General features: G+C 49.4%; 1 protein-coding gene across 2 annotated transcripts in view; it reads right to left on the bottom strand.

The window, feature by feature from the left end:
- The window catches only part of SPRING1 (SREBF pathway regulator in golgi 1), a 129,493-nt gene that overhangs the window by 30,232 nt on the left and 72,352 nt on the right, over positions 1-26,909 (bottom strand). Inside the window, exons 5-7 of one of the 2 annotated variants that reach the window (XR_003211679.2) lie at positions 13,163-13,302; positions 9,224-9,383; positions 3,645-5,323 (exon numbers count right to left, since the gene is read on the bottom strand). The gene's annotated coding sequence lies outside the window, so the exon portion shown is untranslated. Of the gene's footprint in view, positions 1-3,644; positions 5,324-9,223; positions 9,384-13,162; positions 13,303-26,909 lie in introns of those variants that run through there. The other variant, XR_012374844.1, reaches the window with a different exon arrangement.

Raw genomic sequence — 26,909 nt, 5'->3', positions numbered from 1 at the left:
AACATCAGGAAGCAAGGTTCAAGCAAGCAAGCTTGAACACCATAAGGAGACCTCATTCGGTGGGCCCTGGAGAGCCACAGAGGTTTCATAAGCAAGAGAGGAACATGTCCAGAAAGATAATTCGGGCAGCCACATGAGGGACAAATCCCAGCAAGGGCTATACAGTTCCCCCCATGCCACGTGGCCTAGAGTTAAGTGACCAACCACCCTGGTGTGCCCGAGACAGAGGGAGTCCCTGGAACATCAGATCTTCATTTTCATGCTAAGAAAGTCCCCAGATGAGGTGGTCACCCTAACTCAGAGTACACAGAACCTCCTGGAGCCGTGCAGGGCAGTGGTTCTGAGTCCTGCCCTGTTAAGTTATACTTTCCCAAACCTCCTCACCTGCTCTCAAAAATAACCTAACCTCTCTCCTGCCCCATTCCTTCTTGGTTCTGTTCTGCTGAGCAACAATGAGTTTCGCAAGTTAACGCATCAGCATGGACTGCATGCTTATCTCTTCTCGGCCCTATCTGTGCATTTAAACAAAGCCCTCCTGGAGACAATATTTTAATCTGATGCAGTGACTAATAGTAAAAATTCTTAGCCCGAGAGAGATGGGGACTATTTTAGGGGGTAAGCGGGGAGTTGCCACGTCACCCACATCACATGCTGTCAGCAACGATCTGTTTTGCCTTGCACAGAGCCGGTTCTATCTTCCTGGCTCTCAGCTCACCAGCCTGCCCTGCCAAGCAAGCCTGCAGGAGCCTGGGCTGCTCAAATATTCTGTAAATAATGCTGACTACAGAAGTTTATAGAGAGACTCACAGAATCATAGCAATAGAATCACAGGATGTCAGAGCAGAAACAGATGCTCGACATCACAGTGTCCAGGGTCAGAAAATACACTGCACTCCCGCTGCCACTTCCCCCTGCCATGCCCATGGCAGACATCACTAATCAATCATGACACTGTCTAGCTGAGCTTGTTTGTAGCCTGAGAATCCTTCGAGGCATGCCAGGAAGCAACTCCCAATTATCTTGGATCTACTAATAATAGTACGGTTTATTGAATACACTTAACTGCACTCCTTTCTCTGCACCCTTTTCCACTGTCACCATTTTAATCATCAACTGTTTGCCAGGCCCTTTATATTTATTAGGGTTTCTCAATCTTGACACCACTGACATTTGGGCCAGATAATTCTTGATGATGGAGAGCTGTCCCGTGTTTGGGAGGGTGCTGAGCAGCATCCTTGACCTTGCTGCCAGTAGCAAGCAGCACCCCCCACCCCCGTGTGACAACTGAAAATGTCTCCATATGTCCCCTGGGGGGTAGGGGTGGGGGCGGGAGCGTTTGTTTACATATTTTCTCTCATCTTCATCACACTCCGCTAAAGCAGACTCTCTGGATTTTTCTTTCATGAGGGAAGAGGCTGTGGCTAGGAGAGAAGCAAGGACAAGCTGGTGACAGAAGCAGGATGCGGGGGCCCAAACCGCCCCCCCAACCCCGTGTGCCCGCTCCCCCCCTCCCCGCCCCCAGCCAGGAAATTCCGTTCGGTTCATTGTCTTGGGCTGCGAAGTCCCCAGGGGCAGGAATAGAACCTGTGAGGCTGAGAAAAACCAGATGCCGAAGGGATGGTCCTGACATCACGGCAGGGGTGCTAGAGGTGGAGAGGCCCTGGCGTGGCATGGTGAACGTTCCAGGCTCTTTCCCATCCCTAAAATGGCTCTGGGTGTGTAGCTGGCCTGGGAAAGAGGCTGTGTGCGGAGCCTGTTAGAGCAGTGGGAGCAAGGCTGCTAATAAGACCTCCCCCCACCCCGCTTCTTGCCGACATTGACAGGCCTTTCCCCACTCCATGGGAAGCGAGTGAAGTCTGGCCTGGCCCCCAGAGATTTGGGATTGAGAACCTGACAGTTTGGACATACAGCCCGTGGGCAATGTTTCCCTTCTCCGGGGCTTGCGTCTGTGCCAAGAATTCCTAACAAAGGGGGAAAAATTAATTAATTTTAAAAACCCATAAAAAATGCTCCTGAAACCAACTGGTAAGAAACTGTCCATTTTTCTCCTTGGTAGTGATCAAAATGTCTTGAGTTTCTACACACATATTTTACAGACGTTCCATAAATCTTCTTGTTGCGCTGCCTCCCCATAAGTAGGGTCCCCTGGGAAGTCATTGAGTTTCCTCACTACATGTATTCAAGAGAAAATTGGATGTAACACTTAGAGAAGGCTGTGGCCAGGGAGGGGGGAGGCAGGCAGGAGAGAGGGCGTCCGAGGAGAAGCCAGGCTTAAAGTTCAGCGCCAAGGACAGGGAGGTCCCTTGTCTTGGAAATTCCTGAAATTTCCAAACCGTCTTTTGCTTCTAGTGCACAAATAATCTCTTTGTGCTGCGTATTCCCTTTATTTCTTTCTGACCACAAAAGTAATACTTTTTTTTTTTTTTTTTTGCACAAAAATCTGAAAGGGTAGAGAAAACGAGAAAGAAACAAAACAGGTCAAACAACAACAACAATAACACCAACACACACACACACACACACACACACACACACAAAACACCTCAAATCCCCAGGTTTCTTATTGTGTTTTGTTTTGAACGTTTCCCGGGGCAGTTTGACGGTACCATTTCAGCAACAGGGGTCCAAATTCTGGGCGCACGACAGTCACCCAGGGAGCTTGTTAAAACTGCAGGAGCCCAGAGCCGGCACCCCTGAGAATGGGAGTCTGTAGGTTGGGCGGGGGCCGGGGGGGGGGAGGAGGGGGCAGTCCCACGGATCTGCGTTTTTAATGAAGCCCCTGGGTGACTCTGATGTGGGCGGTCACTGACCACACTTTGAGAAATAATGAGTTTCAGGTTTTTCAAGACCCTCGGCACATCAAGAGATGTGAAAATCCAGATTTAAACCAAAGACTGGGGGGTAATGATTTGTTTTCTGGAAGGGCTCGGCTTAAACAGGCCTTTCCCTTAGTGCTGCTAACATATGATTCCGTTCACACTCGGTGATTCAGCGAAGCAGGCAGGACTTCATCTGTAGTACTCCGGGCCAATACGGCATTCCGCCACCTTTTTACAGAGCAGCGCTGACACCCATCTGCTCAAATAAATTAACGTTTCCATCTCAAATAACTCATTTGGCTGGATCATCAAGGTTACACGCCAACTCAAAGAGAGAGGGGAGGAGGCCATACAGGGGATGGGGAGGGGTAGGAGAGGCGTTTGCAATGTATAAGTTGCAAGTAACACTGCTGCATTTTTGTCGCCAAAAGGGAGGGGCGGGTAGCCGAACACAGCTCTCGTGCAATTCCCGGGCACGCTGCTCCTGTCTCCTTTCGCGATTCCTACTGACGCTTCGGGGTAGGTCACAGGCAGAGCTGGAGCAGCTGATGGGTGTGGCAAACTGGGGCAATATTCCCCATGCAAAGACCTCGTGGGGAATGTGTGTGAGCGTACGTGTGTGCGGGTGCGTGTGTGTGTGTCTGGAGGGGGGGACAGTAGCGAGAGGTGGACGATAAGATCAAAAAGTTCATGGACGGGTAGAGCCTATAGTGGAAAGGGCAGGCAGTTTCTTTTTTTGAAACGCTTTTTATTTTGCGATGATTTTAGCTTACAGAAAAGGGGCAAGACCAGTACAGGGCTCTCCCTATAGCCTTCCCCCAGTGTTCTCTAACGCCAGTGGCTTACGTCACGATTGTACAGTGATCAAAACCAGGAAACCAACCTTGGTACGTGACCAGTAACTAAAATACAGGTCCTCTTCCGACTTCGCTAGTTTTCCCCCTGATGTCCTTTCACTGGAGAATAAGTATTTTTCACGCCCCAGAGATCTGGGTGGCGTCCACACCTCCGTCTCTCTGAGCCCCAGAGTCTCCTCTGTAAAATGCGTGGTAACCACATCTACCTAATAGGGTCCCTGGGATGATGACGTGCAAGACCGTGTGCCCAGAGCCTGGCACAGAAGCAGGCTGGATGGTGGCTCTTCTTTTCCCCACCCACTTTCAAAGGACAGTGCTGCATCTTCAAGGGCGGCCAGGGATTTGCACACATTCCTGTTGGGCCAGGTTGACTTACTCTCCTCGGCTGGATCAAGTGGTGAGGAGATTAATTAGGACACTCTTGTAAGCTGAATCTCCACAGTGGCAGGGGAGAGGGAAGGAGAAGAAAGGTTTGATAAACATTGCAGACGCAGAATAAAAAGGAGCTGATGGATGCAGGGAGTGGAAATGGGAGGAGCCAACAGGGAGCAGATTAGACTTTTGAATGACTGGTAATCCCTTTGACTGAGATGAGCCAGAGGGAACCAGCTCAAGGGAGGAAGAGAGGCAGGAAGCCCTAATAACCCTCACGGGCACGTGTTGAATGCCTGCTCCGGGCCTGCCAGGCAACAGGCTGACTGCTTTCCCCAGGATTCACCTGAGAACCCGAAAAGAGTGACGGAGAAAGTAAGTCCCTGCCCATGTACTTTTTGTGGAAGTACTAAGGTCCAACGTTCCTGCAGGCAGGACCCGGCTACATGATCTGCGGGGCTCCCTGCAAAATGAAAATGAGACCTCCCTTGGTCAAAACTTATTAAGAATTCCATGGCAGGGACAGCCAAACATGAAACCAATCAGGGGGGCCTCCTGAGGGTCCCGGGCCTGTGAAGCCGGCCCTGCTGCAGGCCACCCCTATGAAGGCACAAGGACAGGCCCTGAGACGACAAGAGAGGACCACTAAGGAAGAGGGCTGGGGACAGGCCTGCGCTAAGGGCCACATTTGCTGCAAGCGGCAGAAGAAACTCACAGGGGCAGGGGACGGGGGTGGCCAGCAGGTAAGAACAGGAGGAAGATGCAGTCCGAGCCACGGAGCAGGCAGAGGTCACAGGAACGAGAGTCAGGAACATGAGGATGAAGGACACCGCCACTGGCCTCGGAGGCCAGTCTCTCAGGAGTGGAGGAGGCAGAAGCCAGGCAGTGCCAGGCACTGGACTCTGTGGAAGTGAGGAAATGGTAGAGGGGCCTGGGGCCTCTCATCTCAAGACGTTCTTCCACGGCCAAGTGTGTGTCAGTATGGAAGTGATTTTTTAAAAAGTCAAGCCGCTTAAAGACAGCTTCTCATCTGGGTCCCCTGGGCACTAAGAAACGCCTTCCTCCTTCAGCCTTTTCTCCTCCCACTTCGCCTCACCAACGGTTGGCTGAGTCTCTCCGTAAATTGTGGCCGGGGACTGGAGCTGAAAACGCCTTTGAGGATTCTCACACGGCAACCATGAAAACCTCTGTTTGGAGACTCGAATGTTGCCGAGACTTCAGCGTGGTCAGGGGGGCTTGGATCCGGGAACGGGCCACGTCCCTTGGTTGGGGCAACTGCAACCAGGAGGGACAGATCATCACGGGCTATTTATTTATAGATACTGGCTGGGCTGCTGGTCTCCTTCTGAACAAGGATACTAAAAGGAAGAGGCAGCTCACAGCTCATACAGGCCCAGCTTCACAAAAATAAACTTGCCTTTGATTTTGCAGACTTGTGGTTTTTGGTGCTATCCTCTGGAAGGGGTTTTCTCCCCCTTTCCTTTCAAAACCCATGGAGTCCCAGAGCACCCAGACTACCGGGAGGGCCCCAACTGACCTTATTTATACTCAAGTACGCAGATAATGGCACTGAACACCCACACTTTCCACAATTGGTTAATTCCCTGAGTATAATAATCTGTGTTTTTACGTTTCTGAAGTCTTAGGAATGAATGGTCCATTCCACAGCAAAAGTTTAATTTAAAAAGAAAATAGACTTCATATTTTTCTTTTTAGAGTAGTTTTAGGTTCACAGGAAAACTGAGTGGAAAGTACAGAGTTCCCATATGCCCTGTGCCCCCTGCCCACACACAGCCTCCTTCACGGTCAACATCGCCCACTGGAGTGGGGCATTTGTTACAACCGACGACCCTACACAGACATGTCATTTTCACCCAAAGTCCAAAGCTTACCAATTTCGGGTTCATTCTTGATGTTGTACATTCTATGCATTTGGACAAATTATAATGATGTGTATCTACCATGATCCACCATATCATATAGAATAGTTTCACTGACCTAAAAATCCTCTGTGCTCTACCTGCTCATCTTTCCTCCAACCCAACTGCTGGCCACCACTGATCTTTTTACTGTCTCTACAGTTTTTCCTTTCCCCAGTTGGGGTTATACAGTATGTAGACTTTTCTGAGAAAAGTTTAATCTTTAGTAAACTTTCTATCTTAAAAAAATAAATAGGTAGGGGCACCTGGGTGGCGCAGTCAGTTGATTGTTCCACTCTTGGTGTTGACTCAGGTCGTGATCTCAGGGTCCTGAGACTGAGCCCGGCTTCGGGCTCTGCGCTCACTGGGAAGTCTGCTTGAGATTCTCTTTTCCTCTCTGCCCCTTCCCGGGCTCTTGCGCCAAAATAAACAAATCTTTTAAATAAATAAGTAAGTAAATAAACAAAAGCATGCTTATTTTAGAAGAACCCAACTGCTCAGAAGCCTATATTGCTTCCAGTGTGAACTAGTCTGAGTAGCTGTGCTCTGCTGCAGTAACAAATAAGACCTGACATCTGAGCCCATGACAAGTTCATGTCTCACTTACACAAAGTCTCACGTAAGACGATGGTGACTCCCCCTCACCCCAGAGTCACTGCAGCAAGGGGAGGCAGAGGAGAAGACTGCCACCTGCTTTTAAATAACCTCTGCCCAGAAGGGACACAGGCATGATCACTCCAGTGGCCAGACCCATGCTTAGCCCTGGTGTAACCCACATGGAGATGAGGAAACGGAAGTGAGCGGGATGGTCTTTGCCACACACCCCAAGTTACCTCCATGCCCCAATCCCACTCTGCAGAGGTATTGCACTCCTGTTAACTGCTTGGGTGGTATCGTTCCAGACAGTCTTCTAATATACGCATATTTATGTACATTGCTCATCACCTACTCTTACTACATGCTAATACGTAATACATAGAACTCCTTCCCTTGCAAAAATGGGACTATGATTTGTATGCACTCTTGCAGTATGCTTTTGCATTTAACAGTATGTCTTGGACATCCATTCCAGGAGGGATGAGCTAAGACGCAATTTAATAATAACATGGTGACGTTAAACAGAGTGCTCTCTAGTGCCCTCTGCTCTGGCTGTGGGCTCCTGGGCCACAGAACAGCATCTCATCACCGGCACCATTCACTGGGACTTTGCTGGTCACCAGGCATGGTGCCAAGTGACTTACCCCACTCCCAACAATGCTGTGAGGTCAATACCAATATTACCTCTCTCCAGTATTCAGATGATGTACCTGTCACTCAGGGAGGTGAAGAAACATACAGTCCAAGGTCACACAGCTGGTAAGTGTCAGGAGGTGATCTATGGGACTCCTTGGACATGGTACATCATAGGTGCTACATGGTATTTATTGGATAGAAGGCTAAGAAGTGCTCTTTGACTGAGTGGAACCCCCAAAACCATACAGAAATGGCTGTAGGCAGCTACAACACTTACCGCCAATACCAGTCATCAAACTCTTACATATAACTTGTCCTGTGCTCATCTTCTGATAGTACTGCAAGTTCCTAAAAACCTGAACCATGTGTTTCCTACTAAGCCCCTCCAACTCCAAGGAACACACAAGCACTGGCAGAGTTCCAGGTGTGTAATGGGTACACGTGATATAATGCTCTAACTCGGGCTGCCCTTCCCACATCTCATCTAGACACATACAGCCTCCCCCACCCCCAGCACCCTGCTCCCCGTTGCCCCCCACAGACCGTTCTCCACCCAGTGGCCAGAGGGAGCCATGGGAAGGGTCAGTGAGAGACCTCCCAGTCCCGCTGGGAACCCCTGGCTCCATGGCACTTCTGTGGAAATCCTCCTCCTCCCTGGCGGTGTGCCCCACATGCGTACGCCTCTCCCACCTCTGCACCTGGCCTTCACTCCCCAGTCTCCACTCAGATGTCCCTCTCCAGAGGCTTGCCCTGACCCCAGCTTGAAGAGCCTACCTCTGTCTTCTCTGGCCCAGGGGTCCTCAGCCTCGGCACTAGTGACATTTGGGGCAGGACGACTCTTTGTGGTGGGGGGCTGTCCTGAGCCTTGTAGGATGTGGAGCAGCATCCCTGGGCTCTCCCCACCAGATCACAGTAGCACGCCCCTTCACCCACCCAATGTGACAACCAAAAATGTCTCCAGACATCGCCAAGGGTACCTGGGGGCAAAACCACCCCCCCTGAGAACTCCTGCTCTAAGTGATTAGCATGTACACAGTGAGCTCCCAAAACAGGCTGGAAGGATGAATCTATTCCAAAAGGCTACTAGAGCCTCTAAAGATGCCTTTCTCAAGCCAAGATGTCCATCAACAGATGAATGGATAAAGAAGATGTGGTGTGTGTGTGTGTATATATATAATGGAATATTATGCAGCCATCAAAAAGAATGAAATCTTGCCATTTGCAACGACGTGGATGGAACTGAAGGGTATTATGCTGAGCGAAATAAGTCAATCAGAGAAAGACATGTATCATATGACCTCACTGATATGAGGAATTCTTAATCTCAGGAAACAAACTGAGGGTTGCTGGAGTGGTGGGGGGTGGGAGGGATGGGGTGGCTGGGTGATAGACATTGGGGAGGGTATGTGCTATGGTGAGCACTGTGAATTGTGCAAGACTGTTGAATCACAGACTTGTACCTCTGAAGCAAATAATACACTATATGTTAAAAAAAAAAAGAAGAAGAAGAAGATAACAGGAGGGGAAGAATGAATGGGGGGAAATTGGAGGGGGAGACAAACCATGAGAGATGATGGACTCTGAAAAACAAACTGAGGGTTCTAGAGGGGAGGGGGGTGGGAGAATGGGTTAGCCTGGTGATGGGTATTAAAGAGGGCATGTTCTGCATGGAGCACTGGATGTTATACGCAAACAATGAATCATGGAACACTACATCAAAAACTAATGATGTAATGTATGGTGATTAACATAACATAATAAAAAAAACTAAATAAAAATAAAATAAATAAAATAAAATAAAAATAAAGATGCCTTTCTCTGTGCCCTTCTGGAAACGACGCAGACCACAAACCATGGCAGCTCTAGAAGGGACTGGTGTTCTGCTAAACAGAATTAGTCCTCCAGACTTTCTGGGACGTACTGGGGGAAAAGCTCAGGACTTCTCTTTGCTTCCTTCCCACGGAAGGGGAAATGGATACAGGAAACGATGGTCATTTCCATTGCAGCATCTGACAGTGCCTACCTGGAGTTCTTACGCAGAAGACAGGCTGCCAAGAGGTGCAGCTGGCCGAGAGGTGAGAAGCTGCTGGAAGCTGCTGGCTAGCTTCAAACTCTTTCCGGGGCTGCTCCAGAGTAAGTGGGGCTGATGTGAGGTTGTCTCCGTATAGATAACCATCCCAAGACTGTGGTTCAGAACACAAGTTCAGAAGGAGCTTACAAATGGGGAATACAGGCTATAAATGCTGATAGTTGAGCCAAAAGCCACAAAATGCATTCATCTGGGGCATCTTCCCCCTGCGATTTCTGGCTTCGACTGGATAATCCAAACCCGTGCTCCAGAACTTGTCATTCTTCCACGGCTATGACTCCAAGGCAGGACATGCCATAAACCAACCACCTATAGGTGCTCTCAGTTGGGGGCTGACTGCTCTAAGATGCACCATCAGCCCCCAACAGGGAAGTGTGGTAACTATTTTACTCTTGGGGATGATTTTCAGACTCATTCATTCAAACATTCTTCAAATGCCATCCGGGTCTCTCCCACATTCCTGGTGGTGTCGGATCTAGTGGTTAAGGGCGTCACTGGCTCTGAAAACAGACAACTCAAATGCCAGCCCGGGCCAATCATGACCTGTGTGACCTTGGGGAAGTTGCTTGACTTCTCTGAGCCTAAGTTTACTCATATGTAAAACACAGATAAAAATACCTAGCCCGAGGCAGCAATGATTAAATGAGATAATGCCCGTAAAGTGCTTAGCAGAGGAGTTTCAAATGGGAAGAAAATATTGCTACATTATCCTATATTCAGAAAAATGTAGATAGCTCTGTAATCCTTGGACACCGTGCAAAGGGACAGTGGTAAACAAGACCAGTTGGTAGGTAGAACAGTATCATTTCTGACTGAGAGAGTGTGGAGAAGCATACATTTTAGGCAGACAGGAGTATCCATGATTATTCAGTTCAACACACTCACTCTCCAAGTAAGGAAGTAAAGATCAAGGCCACGGATGTGGGGTGAAGTGACTTGTCCAAGGTCACAGGGAAAGTTAAGGGCAGGCCTGGGCCAGAGCTCAGGCTTCCTGCCACCCAGAGGCTGCTTTTCCATTGCCTTATCTGTCACTGATGAGTGGACGGAAGAGAAGTACCTCCTCCCTCAATGTGAACTGAGTCCCTGGTCACAGACAGATGTTCCAAAAATGTTGCTGGTGGAAAATCCAAGTTGATGTATAGTATTTTTAAGGAATGTTTCCATAGAGATGCACAAAAAACTGGGAACAATAATCTCTTGTAGAGACAGAAAAGAACCATTCATCTAAGCAGGACACGTAGGGGGAGAGGGAGTGACATGCCTGTTCTCCTGGAGAGCTAGACAGAGAGGCCAGGCTGGGGTGCTGGAGATGTGGGATTGAAAGCCAGCATTTCTAGAAGTGGGGGCTGGCATCTTTGATGGCCCTGTGCATCAAATGGATGAGCACAAAGCCTGCGTGTCTTCACTGAACAGACATGTACTGGGCTCTTCTGGAGGCCAGGCTCTGGCTAAGGTGCAGACCACACAATGTCAGCCCCTCTCTCAAAAAGCACTTCGGCCTGGATGAGTTTCCTCTTGCCGCCATTAAGGACCACAAACCTAGTGGCTTAAAACAACACAAATCTATTATCCTACTGTTCTGGAGGCCAGAAGTCTAAAATCAAGAGGTCAGCAGGGCTGGTTCCTTCTGGAGACTTCAAGGGGAGGCGAGTATCGGTTTCTTTGACTTTTTCCACTTCTAGAGGCTGCCCGCATTCCTTGGCCTGTGGCCCCTTCCCAGAATCACTTGGACCTCTTGTTTCTGTCATCACACCTCCTGCTGACAACAGCCCAGGCGCAGGCCCACGCCAGATGAGCAGCCACTGGAAAGGTCCTCAACTTCGCTGAGCCTGCTTCCTCATCAAAAAAACAGGGGTGATGGGGACGTGTCAAATGAGGTGTGTGTGAATGCTGAGCAGTGTGGCTGGCACACGTAAGGACCAGGAAAGGCTGCATCTTCATCACAGCAATGCTTCCTGTTATCACCATCATTGTCATCCGACACTCACTTCCAGGACCCAGCTCCGGGGGACACAGATGGACAGGTGTGGCGTCTGCCTGGGGTGTCAGGAAAGACTTTTCAGAGGATGTGACCCCTGAGCTGGCCCTGATCAGTGGACTCTGAAGGAATGTGACCAACAGACAGGGGGAGAAGGGGCGTTCTGGACAGAGGAGCCCACACAACGAGAGGGTGTCGGAAAAGTGCACGGGGCATTTGTGGAATTGGGAGGGGTCAGTGCCAGGAAGCAGAGGGATGGTGAAGGGCTCACTTAGCTCTTTGGAATCAGACAGGCCTCGGTTCAAGTCCCAGGGGCTCCACTTAAGAGATCTGTGACCTGGGGCACCCTGTTTGTCCTCTGGGCCCTCCTTCATACAAAGTGGATGGTTAACAGCACCTGCCTCCCAGGGTTGTAGCAATGAAAGGCCAGCATGATGCGGGAGAAGCTATAGAGGCCCCTGAGAAAGGGCTTTGCAGACCTGGCTCAGGAGTTTGGATTCTGCAGCATCACCTTCTCTCTTTCCGCCTACCCTTCATGTGCTCAGGCTCTTTCTCTCGGCCAAAAGGAAGTCTGAGCCCTGACCTTCCTACTTGGATGTTTCTGTCACCGTTCTCCTGAACTTAAAAATAATAGATTTTTCACAGGTGGAAAAGATGTTACAAGACCTTTGCTCATCTATAAAATGTGGGCAATGATGGGCCGACCTTATATGGTTGCTCTGAGATTCAGAGAGAACGTGAAGATGGTGTTTGCTATTATATTGTGGGACGTTAATAGCTTAGACTCCAGAGTCAGATGGGTTGAGCCCAAATTCTGGCTGTGTCAGTCACTAGCTCACTAGCAACTATGGGCAAATGACTTCCCTCTCTCAGTTATAATTCCTTATCTGCAAAAAAAGGATAATGCCAACCACCGAGGTCCTTTTGGAGGGTACTAGGAGAATGTCTAGGGTATACTCATTAATTATTATGATACTCTTTCCACTTAAATATGAGGAAAGTAAGGCTCTGAGAGGGGAAGTGCCTTGCCCAAGGTCACACAGCAAGTTGGTGGCAATCCATCACATAGGCAGCTTCCTGTAGGATCAGAATTTCCTGGCATGAGTTCCAGGAACTGGAACCTGAGACTGTGCAAAGTGCTCCCCCTTTGCAGGCTGTTTTCCTGGGTGAAGGGCAAGGTGGCAGCCCCCACCGGCAGCCCACAAATCCGCCTTGGTGGCCGCTGCATCCCAGGATTGTGCAGCTCTGCCTGCTGAGGAATCAGATGGCACCAGCAGACGGTCTCTCCATGCTACTGGAGCCTGCATCACTCCCATCATTTATTTTGGACAGGACACAAGACGGGATATCAAAGGAATCAGCTGCTGGTCAGAGGAAACAGCAAAGGGGCCAGAACTCCTCCGGGGGCTTCTAGGAGCAGAGTAAACACCCCGTGCGAATCGGAAGTCGGCTCCTCTGTTGTCATCCAACTGCATGAACTTGCAATTTCACGAATTCAAAGATATAAGAGGCAAACCATTTTCTTGGTATGAAGTTTTTTACTAAGATAAAGTTAGTTATATAGACATTTGTTTTGTTGGATAAGGTTCAGACTGGAGAGTCTCTCAAGCAACAGCTAAGGCCAATGAGTGAGTCGGGACTGCTGCCTCCCCACATTCAAATAAGCCAAAGGATGACCTTAAACACATCTACTGAGGGTTTTATTTTTCCATCATGCTCTGCCGAATAATTGAGCTTTTCAGACCTCTCTGGACCAGATTCTGGAGTGAATAAAGCCTTCCATTGCTCAAGGCACAACATAAACATCCCTTAATGTCCAGCCAATGAACCCACGAGATTCCAACTATTATTCAACCTACAGGCACTGCCGCAATGAAGAGATGGTGGCCACCAACCTGCTTTAACAGCAAGAGTGCTTGAGGAGGAGTTTCCGGGGAGGGGGCTGCAGACGTCAGAGTTGGCGGGCTTCCGTTCTGGGCATCAGTGACCCGGTCAGGGATGGGTTGGTACTGACATTTTCCTTGGCAGGTAAGGCCTGGCAGAAAGAACAATGACTTCATGGTCAGGAGACCGGGGGTCAGATCCCAGCTGCACGCCCAATTCTGCCCTCAGTTTCCCTGATAGGCGTCTCCAGGAGCCCACCCTCCAAGTTTTTGTTTTGTTTTGTTTTTAAGATTTTATTTATTTATTTGAGAGAGCGAGAGGGAGTGAGTGAGAGCGCAGGAGCAGGGCCGGGGGGAGGCACAGGGAGAGGGGGAAGCAGACTCCCTGCTGAGCAGGGATCCCAACGCGGGGCTCAATCCTGGGACCCCAGGATCATGACCTGAGCCAAAGACAGACGCTTAACTGACTAAGCCCCTGGACTTTAGTTTTTAGATCAGACTTAGGTTCGCAGCAATGTTGAACAGAAGGTACAGAGAGTTCTCAGGTAATACTCCCTTCTCTCCAACATACAGAGCCTCCCTCACGATCAACATCCCTCACCAGATGGTACCTTTGTTACAATCATGAGCCTACACTGACGCATCGTCATTACCCAAAGTCCATCATTAACATTTGGGCTCATTCTTGGTGGTTGATGTACACTCTACAGGTCTGGACAAATGCATAATGACATGTACCATCATGATGGTATCATATGAATAGGTTTCACTGCCCTTACTCTTCGAGTCCTCTGTGCTCTGCCTGTTCATCCCCTGGCCACCGCTGATCTGCTGTTTACTCTCTGCATAGTTTTGGTTTTTTTCCAGAATGTCCTAGAGTTGGAATCCTGCAGCAAAGAGCCTTTTTAGATTGGCCTCTTTCACTTAGTCATTTTGCACTTAGGCTTTTTCCGTGTCTTTTCGTGGCTTGATAGCTCATTTCCTTTGAGCGCTGAATACTATTCCAGTGTGTGGATGGACCACGGTTTATTTATCCATTCCCCTACTGAAGGCTATCTCAGTTGCTTCCAAGCTTTAACAGTTATGAATAAAGCCGCTATAAACACCCATGAGCAGGCTCTCGTGTAGACACGAGGTTTTAGCTGTGTCTCTGTCCTACAGCATCCTTCTGACAGACTATGGGGAAGGCTGAAGGAATCTACTTCCGTCAGTTGCGGAGGTCACATTGGCGGCCGGAATCATGGAATCAGGGAGCGTAGAATACCAGCGGAAAGGCTGAAGTGGAGGTCAGAGGGACTGCATTGTCTTTATGCCCATGGGAAAGAGCAACCTTTTGTTCCACCGGTTTTTCATAGCAAAATCCAAAGGTTATCAAGGAACCCCCCACCTCCAATCAATTACTATTGTTAGGTGAATAACAATAGACTTGCCCTCCACTTCAGCCTGTCTGGGATTCAAAAGTGCTTTTTGAATGCTAATCCATTCCTCTTCCCATAACCCTGGAAGCGTTCCATTAGGCAAAATCTGTATTATTTCTACCAAGACAAAATATGCAGTGCCATACCCTTGATGGAAAAAAATAATCAAGCTATGATCCACAGAGAATAATGGAGAGAAAATGCTCGAGGTGGTCTGAGCTTGCATTGACAGTCTAAATAACTCCCACACTGTCTAAGGGGTGCACCTAGACCTCTGCTGTGGTGGGAAGCATTGCCTTTGTAGGGTCACAGCCCGGGAAACACCTTCTGACGACCAGAGTACCACAGGGCCCTGGGAAGCCCTTAGGTTCACTGAGCTTGAGTCTCCTGAAATAATATTATTTTATTATTCCTGGCTATGCAGCTGGCTTACTTACTGGGTGACTTTAGGGAATCATGTAACTTCTCTGCTTTCCTGGCTCGTAAATGGGTTTATTGTATTTGCCCACCTCACAGAGCGCCCACCTCCTGACCAGCAATCACCCACTGGTGCCTGATTTTGCAAACAGCAGATGAGTGCCCAGGCCCAGGGTACCTGGGGCAATGCAGGTCTGGGGTAAATGCATGAGCCTCTGAGCCAGAAAGACCTGAGCTCAAATCCCAGCTCTGCCACTGGATGGCTGTGTGACCTTGGGTAAGTCAACCAACCTCTCTGAGCCTCCATCTCCTGTTCCAGGAACTGGGAAAACCTAGTCTCTTAAGGTTGCTATAAGGGCTAAATGAAGCATCTGGCATTTAGCAAGTGCTTAATAAAGGGCAGCTATCATGAGGGCCCATCATTTCCTATCAGGTCTTACAAACTTAATGCAATGTGTCCAAAATGTGCAGTTACTTATACCACTTAAGGGAAACAAGGAGAGAATTTAGTGCATACACAAAAATTTTTCAATGTGTGGAATCGGGAATAAATAGAAGAGATGCATTAAACTTGTGACTTTTATGACTGTGGCTGATTAGAATAGGGTGAAATTTTTAGAGGGAGACTCAATTTAAAAATTATAGTAAATAAATCATTGTATAGTGGTGCACAAATAGGGTGCAAAAGATTTTAAGGTGGTGTATGAAAGACTTAACCCACAAATGGCTGATGGCACAGAGACAAAAGGTTTGCGCTCATTAGTCATAGGACTGCAGCCAGTCTCCTAAGTCCCCCCGAGCTTCAGTTTCCCCGTATGTAAAATGCGATAGCGATACCTAGGAAGGTAAAAATGAAATAACAAAAATGAAAGTTCTTGAAAACGGCTAAAGCGCAGCCTTATATAAGTGGTTTGCTTGTTATTCCTAATGTGTGGTTTGACAGAGAACTTTCTACCCCTAGCTGCAGCTGATAAGACTAACACAGATGAAGTTGAAAATCAAGGATGGTTTCAGTTCTGGCCCCGCCGTCTATCCGCCCGTGGCCGTGAGCTAGCCATTTAAGGTCTCTGGGCTTCCACCTCTTTGTAATCCAACCCAAAGAGCTGAAAAGGCCAACACCTCCCCATATACCACCTCCCCCAAAAGCAGGCAAAGTATGTGACAATACAGTATACCAAAAATGAAATACAGATGGCTCTTGAACATATAAACATATTCTCTATCTCATTCATAAGAAGCACGCGAATTCAAACCACACTGAGTGTGATTTCTCGCATCATCAGATTTGCCAAGATCATTTTGACAAAGCTGTATTGGTAAGGTACGGGAAGCGGGTATTCCCTTATATTGGTGGCGGGGGGAGGTAAAGTCCCTGTGGACGGCAATTTACGCTGTGAGGTAGGCTGAAAAACGGGCCCCACATCCTAATCATGTCAGAATGTCACCTTATGTGGCAAAAAGGACAGCAGATGCGATTAAGCTAAGAAGCCTGAGGTGAGGATGTTATTCCGGGTTATCCAGGTGGCTCTGAGGTCATCACAGGGGTCCTTACAAGAGGGAGGCGGGAGATCAGACCCAAGGAAACAACGTGCTGACAGAGCAGAGACCAGAGCGACATCCTTCGAACGCGGAGCAAGGGGCCACAAGCCAAGGAATACAAGTGGCCACCAGAAGCTGCAAAAGGGCAAGGAAACAGATTCTTCCAGAGCCCGCAGAAGGAATCTGACCTGCCAATGCCCTGATTTTGGATTTCCGCCCTCCAGAACGGTGGGAGAGTACAGTTGCGTTGCCTTAAGCCACTTAGCTAGTTGGCTAAGCAGCCGCAGGAAGCGAATACAGCCCTCTGGTCAGCAACTGCTTTCCCAGGACTTCAGGCTACAGAAACAGGTGCACGGTGATTCTGTCTGGGGTTATTCAGTGGTATGTGCAGGTCGGCAGGCCTGTGATGCATAGGCTCAGGCTGTGTTTCCACGCTGTCTGGAGGGCCTGAGTCAAACCAAGGCACACCTCGTCTTTCCTGCTACACAGAAACTGGCCGGGTGATGCCTCTCCCATGCACCTGCCCTAGGCCGACCCCACATCCGGTATGTATGTATGTATGTATATATGTATTTATTTATTTATATTTGGGGGGGGCTGAAAAGTTGAACAGTTTATTATTTACATGTATAAAGAATGTGAAAATAGAAACTAGGATGTGGTACAATCAGGAAGATGAGTCCAGCTCAGTCAGTGATGATGAGCTCGTCTACCCCCCAGTCTTCATAGCTCCCGTCTGGCAGGTACCGGCAAGTGATGATGGGGATCTTTCGGGCCTTGAGCTCTTTTTTATTTTATTTTATTTTATTTATTTATTTGACAGAGAGAGACACAGAGAGAGAGAGAAAGAACACAAGCAGGGGGAGTGGGAGAGGGAGAAACAGGCTTCCCGCGGAGCAGGGAGCCCGATGCGGGGCTAGATCCCAGGGCCTGGAATCATGACCTGAGCCGAAGGCAGATGCCCAACGACTGAGCCACCCAGGCACCCCAGGGCCTTGAGCTCTTTCATGGCGATGAGCAAGGGATTTGTCTCCCCCTCCAGCTCCACCATCACGGGGCACACATCGCGATCTGGAGGGCGCGGGTGCCGAGTATGGGGGCCCGCTCACGCTTGGTCGTATACGCTGTGGCGACCGGCTGGCCCGTGGTCGCTCTCCAGAGGGGAGGACCTCCACGCTCTCCTGACCTCGTTGTCTCACGTGACACCCGCACCGACGCGACCCGGCTCCGAGCCCGAGACTCGCACAGACACCCGCAAACCTACACCCCGCGCGGCACCCCGCGTCCACATCCAGCATTTAAATTACAGGCAGGTCACCACCACTGCTGCAGGAGACTTCCAGCTGATGCCCCCAGGGTCAAGCACTGGGGGATTCCCTAATTACAGGACCCTGAGAAGCCCACAGGGTGAGCCCACACGGAGCTCTTCTCTGGCAACAAACGCAATACACAGGGTTCTTTGTCTTCACCGCAGAGCCGGTCTTTTTCCTGACATGTGAGAAATACTCCTGCGTGATGTATTAAAATCCTTCAAAGAGGGAGTAAGAGGAAGGTAAAATAAATGTATTTCCATGACTTCAAGTACAAATCCCCGTGCAATCCTCAGAGCTGGGCTAGAGCTATTTTAAAACTAATGTTGTGCATGAGACGAAACTACTCGATTGAAAAATCTTCTGTTACAGGGTAGAGATGGGCGAGAATCAGTGCTACGGCTCTCGGAGTGCTTGACTGTGGTTATAAACATTACTGGCTGCATCAGCAAAGCGGCTGAGAGTCGACCGTAAACCTTCTGCCGGGGGGACTCAGGAGGCAGGGCTGACAAGGCAAGTTCAAAACCTGAGCCCGTTTTACTCCCAGTCTTCCCAGGCTGCTAAAAATACCTAGGGATCTGCCCGAGGCGGGGGCAAGCAAGGGAAACCTTTCTCCCCTCTGCCTCCCTGTCCCCTGAACAAAAAGGGGCCAGATAAGGAGGCAGGAATGGTGAGGCAGGAGGTGAATTCAACAAATGCAAGAGACAGCGGTTCTGGCCAGACCAGGTGCCACGCGCCAGGGACGCAGAGGTATCTCCCCTGTGTTGAAGTTTACATGAGAGGTGAGGGCACAGGATGGGCTTTAGAGCCAGAGAGGTCTGAGCTCGGATCCCTGCTCTGCCGCTGCCACTCATTTGTACGGCCCTGCGCCCAAAGCTTGTGTGGCTTTATAAATCTTAGTCTTCCCGTCCGAAAAGTGGAGCTAATACCAACGTATTAAAAACCAGACTCTAACTATAGAGAACAGATGGTTACCAGGGGAAATGGGTCGGGAGATGGGTGAAATAGGGGATGGGGCTTAAAAGGACATTTATCTTGATAAAAAAAATAACAATAATACCAACGTGTGGTCTGCAAGCATTAAGAGATGATGCCCGGCAACCCCCTGGCACAGAGCCGCCCCTATACATACGGCAGCTGCTATGATCCATACAGCAGCATATAGCCGAGAAAGATCCCTAAAGGCAAGGGGAAGTCAAACCAGGAGGAAAAGCAAACACAAGCCCAGGGTTGGATATGTTGGACAGCGAGTGTCAGAAAAATTCTCCGGAAGGAAAGGTTCCCACTAAGACCTCCCCAGTTCTAGTCCACAGAAATCTCTCATGTGCTTCCAAAGCCAAAGAAATGCTTGATTCCTTCAAGGCGGCCCAGATTTGCCTGGGCTTTGTCCTTGCTCTGCAGCACCACGGCAATAGTCATCCGTCTGGTGTTTGTGTGACTGAACAGCGTCCTTCCCTCTGTGACACCCAGGTAACTGGGAAATGGCAGGTGTGTAATAAATGAGCAGAGGGTTTGGGTGGAGAGTGAAGAATGCCCCGGGTAGAGAAGGCAGGTGAGTGCCAGTGGACGTGGCATGTGTATCAGTCAGAGTTCCGTCAGAGAGGCTGGGCCATCATCCATACACTCCTGCATGGAAATCTGACCTTACACGATTGTGAGAGCTGGTTAGCGGCGGCTGTCTCTGATGCTGGAGCTTAAAGTCCTCACGGCAGGCGTGAGGGAAGCTAAGAAGGATGTTAATCTGATTTCAACTGCTGTACTGCGATTCACTTCCCACTTCCGACACCAACCACCTGGAGTTAGCGTCTGACCCCATAGCCTTAAGGGCACAGTCCCCAATAAGATTGCCACCTACTTCAGATGCCAGCCACAAGGGGGGTCCGCAAGCCACCTGTGTATCTCACCAACTGGTACATAACCAAGAGGATTCCCACAACACATTTAGATTCAGTAACTCACTAGAATGACCCATGAAGCTCAGGAAAGTGCTATATCTATGAATCGCAGTTTATGCTGCAAAGGACACAGATCGGGAACAGACAAAGAGAAAGACACATATGGTCCTGACCATGGAGCTTGATGCTCTCTCCCCATGGGATCAGGGCATCATCAGTGTGTTCTGCCTTCAGTGTAAATCCCAGCACATCAATGTGTTCACCAGCTAGGAAGGTCCACCGGGTTTCGGTGTGCAGAGTTTTAATTGGGATTTCATTGCATGGGCGTGATCAACTGAATCATCAGCCATGTAATTCAACTCAGCCTCAGCCTCACACCCTCCCGCAGAGGTCAGGCTGGTTCAAAGTTCCAACGTGCTCACCATGTAGTTGATCTTTCTAGTTGACCAGCCCACCCATCCTGAGTCATCTCCTTGCTTAGCCTAAACTCAGGTATGATCCAAGACGCACATGAAATAACAAAGGCATTCCTATTAGGTGGGAAAGTCCAAGGATTTCGATCTCAGCCCTAGGAGCCAGAGATAAAAACAGAGGTAAAGTGGGGGAGGTCAAGAATATGCTGGAAGAGAGAGGGCGCCTGGGTGGCTCAGTTGGTTAAGAATATGCTGGAACAGCATGAGGATGGTCTGAGAACCATGGCCGCGCTTGTTGCCTCTGGTATTAGTGGTATGGGTATCCTGAGGAAGCAGGACCCTTCATCACAGAGCTGAGGACATACACCTGGCCCAGGAGGTGATGTTGCTAAAGGAGGACCCAGGAGGGGATGGAGGAGTTGCAAGGCCTGGCCCCTGCCTCAAGCCAGCAAAGTGAGGCAGCAGACGAGTGTGAGCTGCAGAACGGCTAACTACACCACTTCCACCCTCCAGGCCTCCCAGGGGCTCGGAGGGTGGCCACTTTCATGAGAAACATACAAAGGAGGGAACTCTCAGCCAAGGCGACAGGTGATGAAACCACGGTATACGTGTGGGAACAGTGAGAAGCCAACACCAAAGCAAGGCCAACCCCAGTGGCAGTGGTGGAGGCACTGATCTCCATGGTGTGAATTAAGGAGTGATAAGAAAAGTGTTTCTGGGTTGTCGTTGTTTTTTTTTTTAAGATTTTACTTACTTGAGAGAGAGCGAGCGAGTGCACAGAGGGAGAGGGAGGAGCAGGCTCCCCCTGAGCAGGGAGCCCAATGCGGGGACTCCATCCCGGACACTGGGACCACGACCTGAGCCAAAGTCAGAGGCTCAATGGACTGAGCCACCCAGATGCCTCAAGAAAGATGTTTCTAGAACAAACGTGGGGCCCCATTACTCTGGAAAAACGCTGCCTGGTCCTTTGGTCTTTTTAAATAATGCAGACACCTGGGAGGAGAAGTCATCCATACATAAACCACAGAGACTGGGGGTTTCTGGCCCTTTCTCTGCTTCTAACTTGGGTTCCCGTCTTTGCCTGACTCCAACTTCCAAGGCAGCAAAGCAGACGTTGATGGCTCATGGTGGATAGAATCAAGTTATTTTTTAGACTGTGTTTCTATATGAGCCAAAGACAGACCCAGAAGCCCTTGGGTTGATGGCTCTGCATCTCCCTCACTAAATCCACCCACCATCCCCAGGAAGAGCTCGGTACTGCCCGGGAAGGATGGGGCCTCTCCTGCCACCTCCCTCAGCCTCTGCCTCTCAGCCATTTCACAGCCTGTTAGCACTTCTGTCAGAGAGGAGCGGAAACTCAAAATAACCCATTTAGAGGGAAGGATGGGGGGGTGATGGGAGACAGGGAATTGAAATGGCTCCTGTTTGTCAGGCTTTTTCGGTTCCTCATTCCCTGTGGACCTGGGAGTAATTAAGATCTCTACAGAAAGTCCAGGCAGAGGAATTTCTGATGACTGATAAGCTAGGGAACGGGTAGGTAGATCCTACATAGCCTCAGTTTCCCAGGAATTGTTTAATTTCAAAATTCCATCCTGTTGCTGGATGAAATATCTTCCTTTTTTCTTAGAAAAAAATAGGCTCGCAGTGTCTACAGGCTGGAAGGTAACAACTCAGCGGTCATCCTGATTCTTGTCTCCTGCTCCCCCCACATGCAAGCCCCTGGCGAGTCCTATAGCCACAGCCTCTACCACCGGATCACACCTCAAGCCTACCTGCGGCTCCCTCTGTGTTTCCACAGCACCGCTAGTCCAGACTCCATCCGCTCTTGCCCACGGGATTGGAACGGCTTCCCAACTGGTTCCACGTGTGGTTGCCTGCTATCCCCGGTCTCGGAACATGACATATTCTTGGCTGCCTTCTTGGAATAAAGCATTTCCATCATTCGAGCCTACCTCCTCGATGTCTTAGAGGTCTAGATGCAAATTCCCAGGCTCTCTGCGGGCCCAGGATCCCGGGCATCAGTCATTCCCCCACATGTAGAGTCTAGAAGGTCTGCTGCTTTCGCTGGGGCAGGAGTGGTGGGAGGCAGCTACGCTCCCAGGCTCTGTTCAGTGGCAGTTCGGAGGGCTGGGCACCAGGCACCTTTGCAGGCACTGTTTTGGAAGCAAAATTCCAAGTCTGGTTCTCTAATAACTTTGCAAGTGACTTCATATCCTTGAATAAATCAATCCCTCTTCTGCCTAAGCTAGCCAGAGCAGATTCCGTTGTTTACCCCAAGAACTGACTAATACAGCCTCTTCAATCTGTTCTCCCGTCGGCGGTCCAAAGCTCCCTTAAAAACTGAAGTCACAGTGCACCACTTGCCTCCTCTATGAGGCCCTGTGCAGCGGGGACCCTGGTCAGCTCTCTACGCTTGGCTCTAATACACGTTCTTCCCACCCCCGGACGGTGCTCCAGTTATTCCCTCTGCTTGGCAAGCTTTCCCCTCAGCCCTACACACGCCCGACCCCTAGATCACAGCTTCCATGTCACCTGTTTGGGAAGGCTTGCCTGGGCCACCCTGCAGCCCAAAGCATGGCCCCTCATCAGGCTCCATCTCACCACACTGTTTATCTCCTCCAGAGGACGTACCCCAACCTGTGCTTGTTTCACCTGTTTACTTGGGTATCTTTACTGACCATCTCCTTTGCTAGATTCTAGACTCCGGGCAGAGATCATGTTTCCCGGTTTCCCCAGATCCAGCACAATGCCTGATCCACTGTAATAATTCAGTAGAGCTTAGCTGAATGAATGAATTATACTGAGAGTTAGTATTTATTGAGCGATTAATGTGCTAGAACTGTTTTAAGTGCTGTATCGCCCTATTCTCCCTATTTTACAGATGAGAAAATTGGGCACATAAAGCTTAAGTAATCTGCCCAAGGGCACACAGCTAATCAATGAGAGTGTGGAGCTGTACCCAGATAGTCTAGCTTGAGAATCCATGGTTTCAAGTAGAGTTGCCTCGAAGGAACGGAGGGAGGGAGGAAGAAAGTGAAGGGAGGGAGGGAAGGAGGGAAAGAGGAAGGGAGGGTGGAAGCCAAGGGAGGGAGGGAGGAAGGAAGAAAGCAAAGAGAGGGAGGGAGGCAGGCAATGAGTGAAAAGTACTATATAAGTCCAGCATTTCCAGAAGCAGGGTGATCTCCAGAGGTTCCTCTGAGTCCTAGGACTCTATTACTTAGCTGGGCAGAAGCTGGCTGGGGCTGCTGTACACAATGAGAATTTGCACTCATGGAGCACTTGGGTATTTTACCAATCCCCCTGGCAGATACTGGTAAATATTAGTACATTCATGTCTCACAAGGGAACTGGGGTTTCAAACTCTGAGTCACGGATCTTTTACTGTGTGCTGAATCACAGAACCTCCTGTGGAACTCGGAGATCCCCAGGGGGAGAGAAGCTTGAGCTCACCGATTTAAACCCTGCAGAAGGGACTGGGCTGGTCCATAGTCCTTTGGCTACGGACAGCCCTTAGAGGCACCTCGCGTCTCACCCTGCACACGGTCAAATGCAGAAATTCAGCTAAGGATTCTCTTAGCGCCACCCCTCACCCCAAACATTTTTTGGACTGAATGCTGAACAAACCCAGGTGCATTTTTCATTAGCAATGGTAGAAAATACCAAAACATCATCAGATTACATTCTGAATAGTAGACCCTCCGTGTCTGGGTCTCTTCTGGGTATCTAGAACCATCATGTGGCGATATGGTGGAGACCACAGTCACGCTCCCTCCAGACCATTGACGAAGGAATGAATGACATAGGACACTGGCCAGAAGACTTGCTACTTCACGGTTTTGAAGATTAAGAAAGCATCTGCACGAAAATATGGATGGTTGTTTCCACAAAAGCCACAATTCAAAGCCATCTCTGCTTTGCTCTTTGTATTTATGGTCTCTGGATATTTATATCCCCTTTATATTCTTTTGCATTTTCTGAGTTTGTTGGTATTCTTTGTTGGGGAGCACGTTCCAGTTGCTTGTATAATCAGAAAAAAATAATAAACCTATTTTTGAACAAGTAACCAAAGGAAGGGGTTTAATAACTAAACTGGGCATCCATCGATGTGGCAATCTTGCCACTGGGTGAGCTCTATGAAGCCCCAAAGCTGAAAGGTGGGATGGGGGACACTCAGAGCATCGCTGAATAGAGTTGGGGGGCTTGGGCAGATGCCTGCAGACTAAAGGACCCAGGGAAAGCTAAGAATGAAACTAGGGGGTTCAGGGCCCAGGTGGGGCATGAGGCCCTCCCCTCTGTAGCTCTGAAAATCCCATGTCCCGGGAAACCCTCGGTCCGGGGCACGTGGTGATAGTTGGTTACTCCACCAGGGATGTAAAGAGACAGCAAACCTAAGAGGCAGCTGTTGCCACCCTAGGACTTTGATCTGTCACGTTCATGGGCGTTCAGAACCCTTTAGTAAAACGGCTCGTCCAAGGGGCCTGGTCTCTCCCAGTGCCCGAGAGGCCCCCTTCATTTCCTGAGAGATGACTTGATTCTCCATTTGTTTTCACAGTGGGCTCTTTAAAGCCTCAGCTGTTCCAGGGGGAGTAAATAGGTTTTAAAATTAATTATCAATTAAAGGGAGGTTAATTGGCACCAGGCTAGTCATCTATTTTGTCTGTAACTGAGGCAGCCCACCCTGCCCCCTCCCTAGAACCCAAGACCCACGCCAGGGCAGGCGAACCCCAGCAGCAGAGGTTGTTCGTGTGTGACCTGGGGATGAATGAAAACAAGTCTCGGTGTTTACACCATACCCTTCCCCTGCTGGAAGGTGAATTCTGGGGTCGTTTTTGATTTTCCAATTCATCAGCATGTAAGCCAGCCTTTTAGGTGGGTTTACTAAATTAAAAAAAAAAAGCGGCTTGCAAATATTTTTATTGGCATAAAGATTATTCAGCAGTCCCACTGCACTTAGGGGAATTACCGTGATAGAGTACATGAGAGTAGCAAGGCCCTAAAGAAACAGCACATTCTTCACCAGGCAGGTATTTTCCCCTGTAATTAACATCTTGCACATCTGATTTCATTGAAACTCAGTCTGATTTCTTTAAACTCTTGAAAGGTGATCCTGTGCCTTCCTCGCTCCCTACTGGGAGGCACAGGATCCCTTCAGAGGGGAAAAGGCTGTGGTTTGTGTTAATGATCCTTTGCTGCATTCATCATCTGACCTCATCGTGAATGAATATTTATGGAGAGATGGTCGGGAGCATTTGCAAATTGAGCTCAGACCAGACAGGTGAGCACTTGCAAGCAAGACAATGACATCATCTGATGTTATGATGTGCACGCATATTAAAAGAGATCAAATTACGACAGGACCCAAGGGGACAGGGGCCAGCTCTTCTGTGCATTCTGTCACCAACCCAGAATGCCTTAAAATGCAGAAAACAGGACTTGAAAAAGTCATGCATTATTTGGGTGTTCTGGGAATATCAACTGATGATCTGAAACAAAGCGGCTCTCTCGGGAGTACGTGTTGTGCAAGAGATGCTGCTGCTAGGCAAAAACGCACTTCGGAACTGCCCTAGAGGCATGGCCATGCTTCCTCCCTGCCCTCTGACCTCCCACCCCTCAGCCAGGCTGGAAAGGGCAGGACCTACGCACCTATGCAGTCCCACTTCTAGAAGCACTTCAGGAAGTCTCTCTCAGCCACTACATCCGGCACAGGAGGCTGGTGCTAGCCCCACTGAGCAGAGGGGGAAAGGGACTACGTGGTTTGGAAAGGGGAGCAGGCTCAATGGAGAGAGGAAATGTCAAGGTCATTGCTTGACTCCGGGGCTGCAGTTCTGCCTGCAGCTACCTGTGGCGTGCGTCTACTGTGGTTTCTTTCTCTCCACCCTCATTCCTCCCTTCACCTCTCTTTCCTCTCTTCTTCCTTGCACCCCTTAAACTGGGTTTTTCAATCACGGCTCTATTGACGTTTAGGGCAGGTAATTCTTTGTCATAGGAGGGCTGTCCTGTGCAGGCAGGACATTCAGCAGTGTCCCTGGTCTCTACCCACTAGATGCCAGGAGCACACCCCCCCAACTGAGCTGTGACAACCAAACCTGTCCCCAGACATTGCCACGTGCCCACCGGGGGGCAAAAGCTCCACCAGCTGGCAACCCCTGTCTTAGAATGACCGGCACACGGAAAGCTGTTAATTCAGCATACTGGGGACACTCGAGCCTGACTCTGCTACTCATCCCTTGGTTCTCCTCAGACCCCAAAGCTACACATTTGTACCCTAACATCATCTTCCAAAAGTCTCTCCAGGATGTAACCACCTTATTCTCCAGTTTCATCTTCTCCTCAGATGACACCCGTTTACAACTTTCTCCATAAACAAGGTGCCCATATAATTTCTTATCCAAACGAGGATCCTTCCAAGAGTGATAGGGTGTGACATTAATAATTACCCTGGGATGGCAGGTGTAAACCAAGACCATCCTGGTCAAATAGGGACATATGGTCACCATAACATAGCCTCTTCTTATAAAGGGAAGGATGCACTTGTTTCATGTCTAAAGTCTGACAAAGAGACTTCCCAACTTCACATCCAACCTCCAAGTCTCCAGCTTGGGACACCTGAGTTGGGTTCACCAGATCATTCTTTGAGGAAGAGCTCAAAGGAAATAGATGAGCACTAGAATTTTAATTAAAAATCCAGACTAACCCATGTTCACAGCAGCATTACTTACAATCACCAAAAGGTGGAGGCAACCAAGTGTCCATCGACAGGTGAATGG

This window comes from Callorhinus ursinus, unplaced genomic scaffold (genome assembly GCF_003265705.2).
Source record: "Callorhinus ursinus isolate GAN/ISIS: 27379988/994484 unplaced genomic scaffold, GSC_fseal_2.0 scaffold41, whole genome shotgun sequence".
NCBI classification, from domain to species: Eukaryota; Metazoa; Chordata; class Mammalia; order Carnivora; family Otariidae; genus Callorhinus; species Callorhinus ursinus.
This window is presented reverse-complemented; position numbering and strand designations above follow the sequence as displayed.